At 41.7% G+C, this 14,307-nt stretch overlaps 1 pseudogene; it reads right to left on the bottom strand.

The window, feature by feature from the left end:
• LOC148443157 (prolargin pseudogene) overlaps window positions 1-13,871 on the bottom strand; it is an 83,123-nt pseudogene extending 69,252 nt beyond the window's left edge.
• Between the last annotated feature and the right edge of the window lie 436 nt (window positions 13,872-14,307).

The following is a 14,307-nucleotide window of genomic DNA, read 5'->3' as shown; positions in this document are numbered from 1 at the left end:
AATGAAAGTCTACAGATCATAGGAAGCTGGCAGTGATTGTTTTCGTATCTTTGTACAGTATCTCAGATATTTGGCATTCTATAAGATACACACTGAGATTTAAGCATTCACAACAGACCCTTTTTTAATACATGAAAGTATAAATTACACACTTTACGCTAAAAACTTTGCATTTCTAAGAATTTGTAATGTATTCCCTTAATACAATAACTATACTATATTGGCTAAAATACCAAATAATTTCTACACCTGTATGTGGTTCACAACTGTAGATAGCTACAGCATTATATACTAACTTAAAGTTTTCCATGTACGAGACAAATTATAATAATTTATTATACTCAAAATAATGATTTATTTATAAATAAAATGCTAAGAAATTATAATAATTTATATATAATTATAATACTTGTAATTATAGACAGGAGATGGACACTCCAAAATACATAGAGAATCTGGCTGCCAGACTATAGTAATAATCAGTAATGGCTCCTTACCTGCTTGGCCGGGGGGGGAGTCAAAGGCTGCAGTCTATGCAGCCCTCTCCTCCATACCATCCTGGTGATTGACAGCTGATGTCACTGGGAAGCGAGGCTTAAGTCAGGTGACAGCAAGGGGCAGGGCCTAAATAAGGAGGCATGGCTTAATCTCAGAGCTACTAGCAAACAGGCTAGCTTTAGGTGCTGCATGAGCTGCAGCCCCCAGAAGCCAGATAGGGCTGCCGTAATAGCAGCAGAGTGGCTTCCCATGGAAAGCACTCTCTCTGCTATTGCAGTCCGGACTGAACACCTCCCCCTGGGACTGCCTGCCTCGCTGTGATCAGCAGGGAGTGCTTCCATTGAGAAGTCACCACCACTGCTAGGCAGTCCCTGTGGGTGGTGGGAAGGCTGCAGTCCCACAGCCCCTAGGTAATATCCGCCACTGGTAATAATGTAGTTTACAAGAAGAAAACTGCACTCCAGGATCTGATTCCAAACACCAAAAGTGTTTATTTAGGCATACAGCATATTTAATACAGACAATATTTAATACAGCAACGTTTCAAGCAGCTATGTGCCCTTTGTCAAGCTTCAGTTTGTTTATATATATACCACAGTTGAGCCATCCATTCAAATATTGACAATTATACACAATGACCTAATTTGAGTGTCAAAGAAGTTAGTTGAAGTCAACACACAGTTCTATAATCAGGCGTACATGTTTATAACTCAGGCCGACAATTTCTGTATTCTATATATTTATTTATTTATTTTTACATATAAGCATATGTCACTTTCTTGTGTCTGTGTATTCATTGAGCTCTGAGACTGTACAATTCCCCAAGTCCATGTCTAGCCCTTTCTAGACCCCTCCTACAGTATTCAGAGATCAAGAGCTAACAGAGCTCGGTTTCCATGGATTCTCTTTATCTGGCTCCCATAAGTGCTATAACTCTCAGCCAAATCACACAAACATTTCCAGACTCAGTACAAATTGATGAAAAGTGAGCAGAAACTAGTCATAAGATCCAGGAAGAGGCTTCAAAGAAACTAGTTGGAGTGACCTAATACATGACTTTATATTGTACTTCTGTCAGTGTTGCCTATCTTTCGATTGATCTGTAACTGATAGTTAGTGAAGGCTAATTGGATCATTTACAGCAAACATTCCTAATATAATCTATTTGTCTTTGGAAAAGAAAAGGAAGTTAGCCTGCTGAGTGATTAAGTAATGTTTGGCAACAGTAAGCTGAATACATATGTGTAGTGTTTTGGGTCTTGTATAAATATAATTTACCTAATAAAAAGAGTATATATTTTTACTTTTATATGTGATCGTGTATTGTATTACAGTATATGACTTCGTTCCAAACATTGGTCTGTACACTACATGTGAGGAGAAGGCAAGAATAACAACCCTCTTTTCCGCCCCACCTTCCCTCCATTACAAAGTTTGTACAATTTCCAACAGACAGGTCATTCACTTACCAATTCTAGGCAGACTTAAATGTTTCAATTAGCCCTTCTCAAAGTATTGCCATAAAAGCAGTGACACTTTGGGCCTGATGTAGTGATGGACATATGTGTCTATTTTTTTACAGAAAATACTAGAGATGTACACATACCTCAGTGTTTTGATTTTGGCAACACCACCTCCAAAGGTTTGTTTTTAGTTTTGGAAAAACCACCCTCTAGTGTTTTGTTTTTGGTTCTGGATTTTTTTTTAAATTGAAAAAATAGCTAAAATCCTACAGTATTATTAACCTCAATAACATAAATTTTCAATCATTTCAAGTCAATTTTGATCACCTTACTGCTCACAATATTGGTTTCATAAATATTGGTCAAAAGCTGCAGCTGACTTTCTAAACTAAGCAACAAAGTAGCAGCACAAACAAATGGCAGTTAAAGAAAGAATATATAGTAACACATCTAGGAAACATAGTGGCACAGCAGTGGCAGACAGTATGGAAGTTTAAGATAAACTATATGATTCTATAGAATGTTTTCACTAATCAAGAACTAGATCAGAGGCTAGGTAATTCATTGATTTTTGATTAATTGATTACAGTACTAATATAACTATAAAAACACAAATCTGTGACATGTAAAAAATTATTGCAAAACAAGCATCCAAAATCTCATTGGGATTTTTAAAGTGTAAACTGAATCTAAACTGCAAATTACAGCTCAGGATTCAAGGCAGAGTAACAGCCTAGTCGAAGTCCATAATTAATTATTAATTATATGATTCATGATACTACTCTGTATCTGCTGAAAAGCTGCAGGAAATGGAGCCTACACACCTGGATGAGAAGCTGGTGATGGATAGCATTGCAAAATGCAAAATAACATGAATGCCTCAGTAAAGTATAGTAATATACACTGCCTGTCAATCAAATATAAACAATCTTGGCAAAGCCCATAATGATAAGTGGTGCACGATGGAATTGTCCTTGGGCCCTCCCATCCACTCTTATGTTGTATATTAAAAAGGGCATTCACAGTTGAATAAATCAAGCACTTCAGTGACAGGGACTGACACTTTTGTGGCTGAAGTGCTGGGTTTGTTTGGGCCCCCACAATACATACTACCAATGGGCTTAAGAAGGCTAACAGTGTTGTTAATCATCTCTATAGTTGGGAGATGTCATCCTCATCCTCACCCTCATCAGTGTTAATATCATCATCACACAATATTAGCTGATTACAGAAGTCTCTGTACATTGTTGTAACTGGGGCAATGGTCCTCCTCATAGAATTTGTAGTTTAATTTGATGAACATAATTTTTTAAACATTTTTTTGGAAGTAGCCTCCTATGGTGATCACTCACTAGGTTCCCATCTGTGCTAAACATTCTTTCCAAGCACACACTGAGGGGTGGGCAGCTTAAGTAAACCAAGGCTAGTTTGTACAATGGCCTTTTTTTCCTCCCAGTATTCAAAGGGACTGTGTGACATGATAATTTGTACATTGTCATTAAAATAATCCTTTACCATTCTATTGATTCTTAGGTGTACAGTATATTTACTAAAGTCTAGAATTTTAGAAGTGTAGTTGTTGCCCATAGCAACCAGATTCTAGCTATTATCTTCTAGAAAAGGTGTGGTCAATGTGTCCCTCCATCTTTTGTAGAACTACACATCCCAGCATGCCTTCTACCATTTTGCTATTTGGTCTTTCTAAAACTATTGCAAGGCACGCTATGATTTGTTATTTACCAGCAGCTGGCGCCCACTTATTGCCCATCCCTGTTCTAGAAGGTGCTAGATACATGATAAGTAGACTCTGATTGGTTGCTATGGGCAACAACACCACTTCTAAAAACCCACAATTTAGTAAATATATCCCTTACTGTATCATATTGAGTCACAGTAGAGGTGGCAATAATTTTGGCCAATTCTATTAAGCCTGACCAGATGTCATAATGGTGTTTCACTCTGGAGTGCTGAGTTGACCAGTGGGTCTCTTGGAAAAGATCATTTTTTTTCCTGGCAGCAGCATTTGCAGGAGACACTGAAGCGGAAGATGTTGTGGTCATGTGCCACTTGAGATGACAATTTGCTCACAAGGAAATCTTTACATCTCTTAAGATCTGAGTCTGTTAGAAAGAAAGACATTATGTGTGATTTAAACCTAGGATCAAGCATGGTTACCAAAATGTAGTGATCCAATTACAAGATGTTGCAAACTCTTTGGTCCTGATGAAGTGAACAAAAAAACTCGTTCTACAAGTCCAAAATACTTAGCGTACTTTCTTTATTTCATCTCCTCTAGTTTCTCTAGTTGCTTTTCCAATAGTTTAATTAAGGGAATCACCTAAGTCACTTCATTGGTGACAATTTCTAATAGTTTCCATATATTGCATCAAAATGAGTGTATTCTCCACTGTGCTGGAGTAAGATACAATACCCCCCCCCTCCCATTCCCTATGTTGTGGATTTTTGTGTACATTTGGATGGATTGTTGTTGTTCCTCCAGTCGCTGAAGCATATAAAGAGTGGAATTCCACTTGGTTACTACATCTTGCTTCAGTTGATGGCTTGGCAAATGGAACAGTTCTTGCAACTGCTGCAATCTTCTACATGCAGTTGCTGAATGCAAGAAATGTCCAGAAATTTTGTAGGCCACAGACAGCATCTGCTGCATGCCCCTTTCATTTTTTAAAATATTGAAAATAACAAATCCTAAGGAGCATCATAGCTGGGTAAGCCATTTTACTATTACATCCCTGAGTTTTCCAGCATGTTATTTGCCCCCTCAGTAGAAAAATACCCCTCAGTAGCTGTTGCCTATGAGGCCTGGGCCCCAGTGACACACAACCTAGTAGCTCAGCCTCACCTTTGGGGCTATAAAGTAACTGTTCTTCCCGGGCATGGTGCCCAGACACGGCAGGCACAGCACAGATCTCACCACCAAGTCTCACAAGAGCACACGTGACATAACTTCCAATCCCAGGAACTCCTGGTAATGGAGAGTGAGAGCACCAAGATGGCGCCCTGCTGATGCTGACCTGGGCCTCTACAACAAGCCTTGGCCCGGGTAATCAGTACCCACTCCCCCTCTCTTGGCACATCTGGCACTACTGTGTTTTTTACAGGTGATGTCAATCAAGCAGGATGCAGCCAGAAGAAGAAATGTGACATTTCCATGGTGGTTTGTGTTTGTGTTGCTCTGATTTGGCATCTCTAATAGGTAAATTGGTAGGTCCTTCATTCTCCTCTGGTCTTTTTCTTTGGGGAAATTCTTTCCTGCTATAAATACCTGAATAAAACTGGGATTAAAGTGCTCCACTGAACTGTTTTTCTGCCTTCATCCAGTTCCTTAACCTGAGCACTGCCATGCAGAGAATGTATGCTGGCCCGCACACTCGGTATATGTATCTTACAGGAGTGCACATGGGTTACTGTAGGAACCGTGTGGAGTTGTTGGTTTCCTTCACCTTTTGGTAATCTGGAACTGGTATAGTCACTCCTGCTGGGATGTAGTTAATAGACCAGCAGATGCAATGCCGCCGGTCTAAATCCCGACAGGACCTGCTCGACAAGGGACTTAACATAGGTATCGAAATGCCGATGCTTATCTTAATCCTGACGCCGGAAGACCGACCTTAGCCATCCCGATTGTCCTGTGATGGGTAAGTATAACACTTAGGACCTCATTCAGAGGCGCTCGCAACCATCGTGACCATCGGGGCTTGCGATGAGACCCTTGTGGTAGGGTCTCATCTGCCGCAAGCCCAAGTGAGCTTTCGGCTCTATTAGAGCCAGAAGCTCACCACTGACACCACGAGTGATGTCAGTGGGGCCGCCCCCAAATGGCAGGTGTTCCGTCGGGAATGCCTCCGTTTGGCAAGCCACCCCCCAGCCCCACCTACAAAATGGTGCGAACTATCAATCACCATCGACAGCCGCCCCTTTTGTAGTAAGCCCCGGAGCGAGAAAATTTCTCTCTCACTCCGGGGCTTGTGCACATGCAGTGTGGCCGCTGCGCGTGCGCAGGGCCTCTACATCGACCCGCTTGTGAGCGCATCTGTGCTTGCGAGCGGGTCTGAATGAGACCCTTAGTCTGTTGATGGGGGTTAGGTTTAGGGACCCTGAGGGACTTAGGGCTAGGCACCCCCCCACCCAGGGAAGGTTAGGCTAGGGGAAGGGGGGGTTAGGGTTAGGCACTAGGGGGAGGTTAGGGTTAGGCCCCCCTGGGAGGGTTAGGTTTAGGGTGCGGGGAGGGGAGGTTAGGTTTAGGCACCCCTGGTGGGAGGTTAGGGTTAGGCACTAGGAGGGGAGGTTAGGGCTAGGCACCCCTAATGGAGGGTTGGGGGGGGGAGGGGAGGGTTAGTGTACTTACCTACGACTCGTCGGGATCTCGAGCTGTCGGACTCTCCTTATTGGGATTTGAACCGGCGGCTATTGAGCCGCCAGTATTTCAATCCCATTCCACTCCTGCTACAGTATTGAAGAGCTTAGTGACTTTCAACTTGGCGTTGGTCAGCTACAAATATTGTTATTGTGATATGGAAGCAGGGGCATTTTAAGAGAGAAAGGGGCCCGTGTGCAGGCTCAGTGCAGTGCCACGGTGCAGAAGATTCAGTACCGCGCATGTGCGAGCCACTGGAAAAATGGGCGATGCCATTTTCCCAGTGATTTTTGCTGCTCTGCAGTGCCGGCCTGGCGCTGCAGAGCAGCACTCTGGAGACTACGGACAGGTAAGTATAAGACTATATGGGTGCAGGGTGTGCGGTGTGGGCCTCCATGGACCATGGGGCCCGTGTGCCCACTCACCCTGCACCCATTATAGATACACCCCCGTGTGGAAGCATCAACAGCTAAGCTGCAAAGCAGTAGGTCACACAAGCTTACAGAACAGGACTGCTGAGTGCTAAGACATGTGGCACATACAAATCATCTGTCTTCAGTTGCAACACTCACTACTGAGTTCAATGTCAGTGCAAGAACTCTTTGTTTGTATGTTTCACTGATTGGGTTAGCATGGCCAAGCAGCCTCACATGAGTTACAGATCACCATGCAAAATGCCACATGTCAGCTGGAATGGTTTAAAGCATATCCTTAGTGGACTCAGGAGCAGTCGAAATGTGGAAATATGACAGATGAATCTGGGTTTGGCAGATGCCAAGTAAACACTTTTGCCCGAATACATACTTTCGACTGTAAAGTTTAATGGATTACGACTAATGGTCTGAGGCTGTTTTAAATTATTTGGTCTGAGATGCTTAGTTTCAGTGAAAATAAATCTTAGTGCTATAGCATACAATGACAATGTAGAGAATCGTGTATTTCAACTTCCAACTGTGTGGCAACGGTTTAGGTTTGGCCCTTTCCTGTTTTGCATGACACTCCTCCCATGCACAGAATGAGGTTCATCAAAGAATTGGCATGCAGAGTTTGGTGTGTAAGAACATAACTGGCCTGCACAGAGCCCTGACCTCTGGTGCATCAAACACATATAGGATGAACTATTTCCCAACATCCGTTCCTGACCTCACTTATGCGCTTGTGGCTAAATGGGTGCTAGACTCGCACACATTCTAGTGGCATGGCTTCCCAGACGAATGGAGTCTGTTAATGTAGTGAAGGGGTGATAGACTCTATATTAATGGCAATGGTGTTGGATGAGATTTTCAAAATGTTAGAAGTGGAGTGCACTACTGCACAGTTTCCAATAATATATCTCCTCAAGGGATACTTCATTTCCCTTATTAAGATGGCCACTGATACTATAACTGTACATGTACGGCGACATCTTGTTCTCTGTTTATGAGCTCCTGAGACCTGAGTACCCACATTTGACAGTTTTTTCAGCAACTGCACTGTTACCGTAATACAGTCACCGGCTCCACTTCATGCTCTGGACATACAATTTATCAGTAAGTATGGCTGTACAAACCTCCTATTCATTAAACCACACAACTTGGTTAAGTTTCACAGTATTAATGCCCTGGATTCCACTGGTGTGTACACAAGTGCACAGATTGTAAAGTACTCAAGACACACAATGTATATGCAGAAAGTGTTCAAGTCACACAGAGTGTATGCAGAAAGTGCCTAAGCACATTGAGAAGTTTTACTGCAAACACCAAAGCAGCATTGAGACGCCATTATGGCCACTTGTAAATTTACAGAGGGATGCAGCAGCACAGAGTAAAGCAAGCAGAGTGTGTTTCAAACAAAAGAGTGTCACAGCAAGCACTTCTAATACATAAGAGCTGCACAATAATGGTTGTAAAGAGCATAGCATACATACAGCAATTACACCTATGATGGAGTTCATAAAACTTAAAGGTGCAGAGAACTACACTACATGGAAATTTGCTTTGGAAATGCAACTTAAGTGGGAAAGACTGTGGAAAATAACAGTAGATCCTGGTAACAGTCCAAGCCCCGATGAAGTAGAAAAAGCCATGGGTACCATAGGCTTGAGTGTGGAGTAACATGTGTACTCCATAATTCATGGTAAGGTGTCAGCTAGAGACATGTGGACTGCATTACAATAGGCACATTGAGGTCTCATGAGTAGAGTAATTTATAGTACAGTAAGCAGTTGTCCCTTTGTGTCACACATAACCACAGAAAATACTCTTAGTATATTGATTCAGGTACAACAAGACATTGCAATGAGAAGTGGTTAACCAAAATAAGTGAACGTGACCCTATCACAATTAAGGGAATTGGCAATCAAATGTTGATAGTCACAAAAGTTGGGGCAAGTTAAAGCTTGTTTGAGAGTTGGATCAAGAACAAAAGTCACTGAAATATGAAATGTATTTTATTTAACAGAGATGGGAACAAATCTTACTGCCTTCAGTTTCCTAGAACAGGGGTAACCCAGAGGTTAGTTCACCAAAGGAAAGTGCATAGTGAGTTACAGCAGTGGGACAATTATCGCTACAGGCATATAACTCCAGCAATTGTATGCTCTTGATACACAGCACTTCTACACAATGATGAGTCACAGTCATTGGCACTGTGGCATAGAAGATTTGGTCATCTTGTATATAACAGTGTCTGAAAGCTTCAGAAGAGAATTGTCGCAGGAATATCAGTGACTAACACAGAGAAACACATGTGAAAGCTGCATGTTTGGGAAACAGAGTCATCAACTGTTTCCAAAGTCAACAATTAGAGCTACGGCACCACTTGAAACAGTACATTCAAATGTGTGTGGACCAATGGAAGTAAAGTTTATATTCGATACAGATACTTTGCGACATTTATAGATGACATCATGAAAATTAATGTATATTTCATAAAGGAGAAATCCTTTAGGAGATATAGATATGTCCTGCTACATAGTCGCTGCATATGCAGCAAATCGCGCCATGCCCATAAGCGGATACTTGCACTGCATTCGCACCCGCGCCTCCATAGGATTGCATGGTGTGATCTCAATGCGCGCCATATCATACCGTAGCATATGCTTCTGCGAGTAAGCGCATGGCGCGATGTGTGCGCACGTTTGTAGCACGATCTGCAAATATGTAGATGGACACATCTGTACTTGAAATATACGTGTGTCTAAATTTCTTCTCAAAGAAAATTGCAGATTACAAAAGACATGTAAATGACCAAAAAGGCAGCAGACTCAAAGTGCTAAAATCTGAAAACGTTGGAGAGGTGGAACAATTCTTAAGAAAATATGGAATAGAGCATCAGTTGACCATTTCTTATAGTCCTCAGCAAAATGGTGTTAGTGAATGAGCAAACGGCTCACTAGTGGAGAAAACAAGTTGTATGCTGAAGGATGCAAACCTAGTAAGTAGACAGTAAAAAGGTCGACAGTGTCTAAATAGAAACCAGTTGTTAGACAGTCAATAGGTCGACTGGTACAAAAGTTCGACAGGAACAAAAGGTCGACACACTAAAGATCAATATGTAAGAAGGTCGACAGGTACAACTGTTTGACAGGGTCAAATGTCGACATGAAATGGTTGGCACAAAAATGGTCGACATTAATTTTTTTGTATTTTAGGTTTAGGGTTAGGCACTTACCAGAGGGTTAGGGTTAGTCACTCACCACGACGGATAGGGTTAGGCACCAGGAGGGAGGGTTAGGCACTTACCGGAGAGTTAGGGTTTGGCACAGGAGCGCCAAGAGCCGCGACTGGCCCTGGTAAAGCGGGTGTGGCCTAACAGCAGAAGGCATGGCCACACCCCCTTAGGGAAAAACAACAGTAAAGATAAAAATTTTCAGCACCGCAGGGCAGTGCTGCGCGCTAGGGAGGGGGGCACTGTGAGCCCCCTCAGTCCAGCGCATAGCCAGTGGGGAGTATGATCAGTGCGATCATTCCTCCAACAGGCATAAGAGACAGCTGCGAACAGTCTCCCAGTGCAGCCCAGCACACAGCAGCGCGTGCTGGGCTGCTGTAATGTAAGAGGGAGGGGGAGCGGCGCTAGACTCGACCTGGCCCCTTCAGCAAGCCTGGGCCCCTCCAGCAAGACTGGGGCCCTCTGGCAAGCCCAGGCTGTGATGTAAGAGGAAGGGGGAGGTGGCACTGGACCCGGTCCCTGCCAGGAACCTCCAGCAAGCCCGGGCCTGGGTAATTAGTTCCCGCTTCCCCTTCCAGGGAAGTGATGGTTAGGGTTAGGCACCAGGAGGGAGGGTTAGGGTTAGGTACTAAGGGGAGGTTAGGGTTAGAGTGAAGATTAGGGCTTATAAAAAATGTATTGACCCTTCTTGTGTCGACAAGTTTCATGTTGACCTGTTGACCATATCAACCATTTGTACAGGCACATACAGTATACTGTAGGTGTGATGTATGGTTATCCACATACTTGCAGCCATGTAGTATATGAGCTTGTATATGTCTTGCAGGTGCTCAATCCTTGGTACAAATTCCGCACCTTGTCATTGTTAGTATATATAATATAATTATTAGTGTGGCTACTGCAGTCTATTCACATCATATACAGTTTAGTAATTCATCATACAATTTTTCACATGAAATTCACTTTTTTAGGGACATGATTTTTCCAGTTGCTTGCTCCAAAATGAATCTTAAAAAATGTAACCCTACGCATTTTGTCTGACAAGACTTCTTCAGGGGTTATCCTTTACTTTGAAACTCATACAACATACATAAATCTAAAATTCAGGAAATATGAGCAAGGAATGGATCAGTAATTCCCTCAATAAAATCAGGATCACAATGGTCTTTTTATGCATAAAGCACACCTTTTAGACCTTATTATATACACGGATGTGTTAAAACTAAGGCTTAAGGTGGCAAAGAAAAATTCAGGCAATTCCACCACAAAAACAGTCTCTGTGGGTTCAGGATTAGGCAGAAACAGATTGTTATATATATATATATATATATATATATTCATTAAAGTCCTATATTGTGCACAAGTTGTATACTATAACTTTGGGGAATATGTATCAAACCTTTTGACAAGTGAAGTCGCCATTTTAAAGCAATCGGCATTAACCTATGATTAGAATGAATATAATGTTCTTGATAAATTCCCACTTCTCCACTTTTTAGAAGGTTCATACATTTCCCCCTTTCATTTCATTGTAAAGCCACATTTTACTGACATAAACCAATTGTACGTATATACCACTTACAGTGCAGGACTGGGGTATGAAGGACCCAGCAGGGGAATGCAGTGATAATGGCCCATACTTAGGGGAGCTGCCCACACCCCCCTGGCAGATGACCACGCATCATAGATGTTTGAGTAACAATTAGGCAAATCTTGGTGTAGTTTCTATAGAAGGGAGACAAGCACCATGTTGATCAAAGGTCCTGCTCCACCAGGTAACTGACTGCCTAATAGAGTAACAATGTATAATTTAGGAGAGGGGGATGGACCCTCATGCAGTGGGTCCCACTGGGAATTTCCCATGTACCCTTGTGGGCCAGTCCAACCCTAGCCACTTATATATCATTAGGTAAACCAGAGTATATACTATAGTCTCCTGATCTATATGCTACTCTTGCAAAACTGGATGTATTTTGGTATGCATACAGCTCTGCAAGCCCCACAAAATACCTCCCTTTTTTGGATGCATTTTACGTCTACATTTTTTAAATGAAATGCTTCCAACTTTACCTTAGGCAGTTTATGTATACTAATTACTAATCATGCATAATATATTTTAATCTGTTTTCAAACCTCCCTATTCTGGAGGCTGGTTTACCTGAAATTGGTTTGAGGTTGCCAAAGCGCCCTTGGAACCAGCATTGCCCTGGTTCAATAACATAAATGGCATGCATGTGTTCCGTGAGACAACATGTTCATGTATAGTATATATTACCTCTAGTCACACTCCTTTTGTGTTCTGACTGGAAGCAGCACAAAATCCAGCTCATGTGGTGCGTACATTAATCTCCAAGCTAAGGAACTAACTTTGCCTCTCTTTGCAAAAAAATACATGTGGCCACACCACAGACATTACTATTGCAGATATTTTTTTTAATAAATATGAAACTTAATTTGATTTTAATTAATATAGCATATAGTCAGAGCAGGTTCAAAGAATGACATTCGTATATGGAATGAAACATGTACATTTTCTATAATGCAACACAAGAGTTTCCTCTTTTATTGTTACCTCTTACACTGTTTGAGCTTAGTGATAGCAACCAGCTGTTTTTCTGGACAAACAAAATCTACATAAATCCCAAGTGAGCTTCTATACCTATGGCCATTCAAATCTACCAAGGCCATAACAAGGAGTATGCGACCAGAACCGCTGGCCATGGTGCAAGACCGAGGGGGCAACACAGTTTCTGCCCTGACGGCATCCTGGAAAGGCACTCTGCTACCATCTTCTACCTCTGCTACATCTTCTAATGCTGCAGTCATCTTCTTACTGCCAGAGCACCCCCAGTGCTTGCTGGTTATCAGACCACTAGGGGTTTGATATATAAGGTTGCGATTGGGCAGGAACAAATTTTCTATGCAAAGCAGACTTCCTTTCAGTAATCCAATTTAAATAACATATTTCAAGTTGTTTGATGCATAGGCACTTTTTCATATATGAATAGAATAGAACAATGTTGTTGGTTGTTAGATATATTACATTTATCAAAAGTTTCTTAATGTGCATTTATTCTTTCTTAATATGTGTTGATAGGATTGCATTTTTGTTTTTTGTTCTTTGTTTAGTTCTTAGTTATAGAGAAAGTGTTGTTACCTGGTCATTAAGCAGCCATTAAATTACATAACTTGGGGAAGTTGGAAAGTAAGGACAGAAACAAAAGCAAAAACTTACTTAATAATATTTTTCCATTATAAATAAACGCATAACCTTACATCTGAGAGACATAATGATATATTGATGCTGCCCAAATATATTAATTGACAGTCCTATATATAGCAAGCTATAAAAATCTAACTGAAAACTAATAAATAAAATAGACAAGGCCTATTACTAATAGAGTGCTGTATTTGTTATAAATGGTCAATACACATTTCAACAGCCTGTAGAAATGCAACAGACAGACCCTAAGGGTAAGGCTGTGGATAGTTGTTTAAAAAGTATCCTCTGGGCATTACAGTACAGTAAGTTCAGGTGTTGCATTGAGAAACAGATTTTGTAGCATAAAACGTAACAGAACTTCTGGGCTCCTCTCAGTAGAGTACTCTGCAGTTTTTTAATGGGTTGTCTCTATTTCACTGCACCACTGAATCATACAGTCAGATTGCACACTTTTTCCAGGTCTATGATGTGAAAAAAGCATCACAGAGAAAACAGACCTCTTACCTGTGAGGGAGCCTGTTATGGCTGCTGCCGGCTGTATACAGGTGGGCTTTATTCCCAAGATAATATTTAGCTCTCCCCCTCAGTTTCTCTCTTTCTCTACACCCTCCTTTTCTCCTTTATAACTCTATTGAGTCCAGAGCCCTGTGAGCACATCTCTGAGTTTTCTGGGAGACAAGGAAGAAGGGAGGGGTAGAGAGATGGACAGGAGAGGAGATTTAGGGAGGAGGATGGGAGTGAGAGAGATTGAGAAGGCTAAGGGGAAAGAGGAGGGTAAAGGAGGGGATACAGACAGAATCCCATAAGGTGGGGGAAAGACGGAGCACAATGAAGTCTTTATTTGGCAGTTAGAGCTTGTAGAATTTATTTCTGCTCACTAGCATCCCCTCCTGTGCACACCTTCTATTTAATAATGTCCTGTTCTTAATTTAAAAAGCAAGGAAAAGAGATGCAAAACTTATAAAGTTCATAGTTGCATGCTCTGAACAGTATGTAACAGTGAACAATGAGACAATCCTCCAGAGTACAAATTAGTAAGGCATCTCATGCTATAATTTGTGGGTTTGTTTTACAATGCATGAACCACTTGTTATCCATCT

This window comes from Taudactylus pleione, unplaced genomic scaffold, assembly GCF_031769625.1.
Source record: "Taudactylus pleione unplaced genomic scaffold, aTauple2 ptg001328l, whole genome shotgun sequence".
NCBI lineage: Eukaryota > Metazoa > Chordata > Amphibia > Anura > Myobatrachidae > Taudactylus > Taudactylus pleione.
This window is presented reverse-complemented; position numbering and strand designations above follow the sequence as displayed.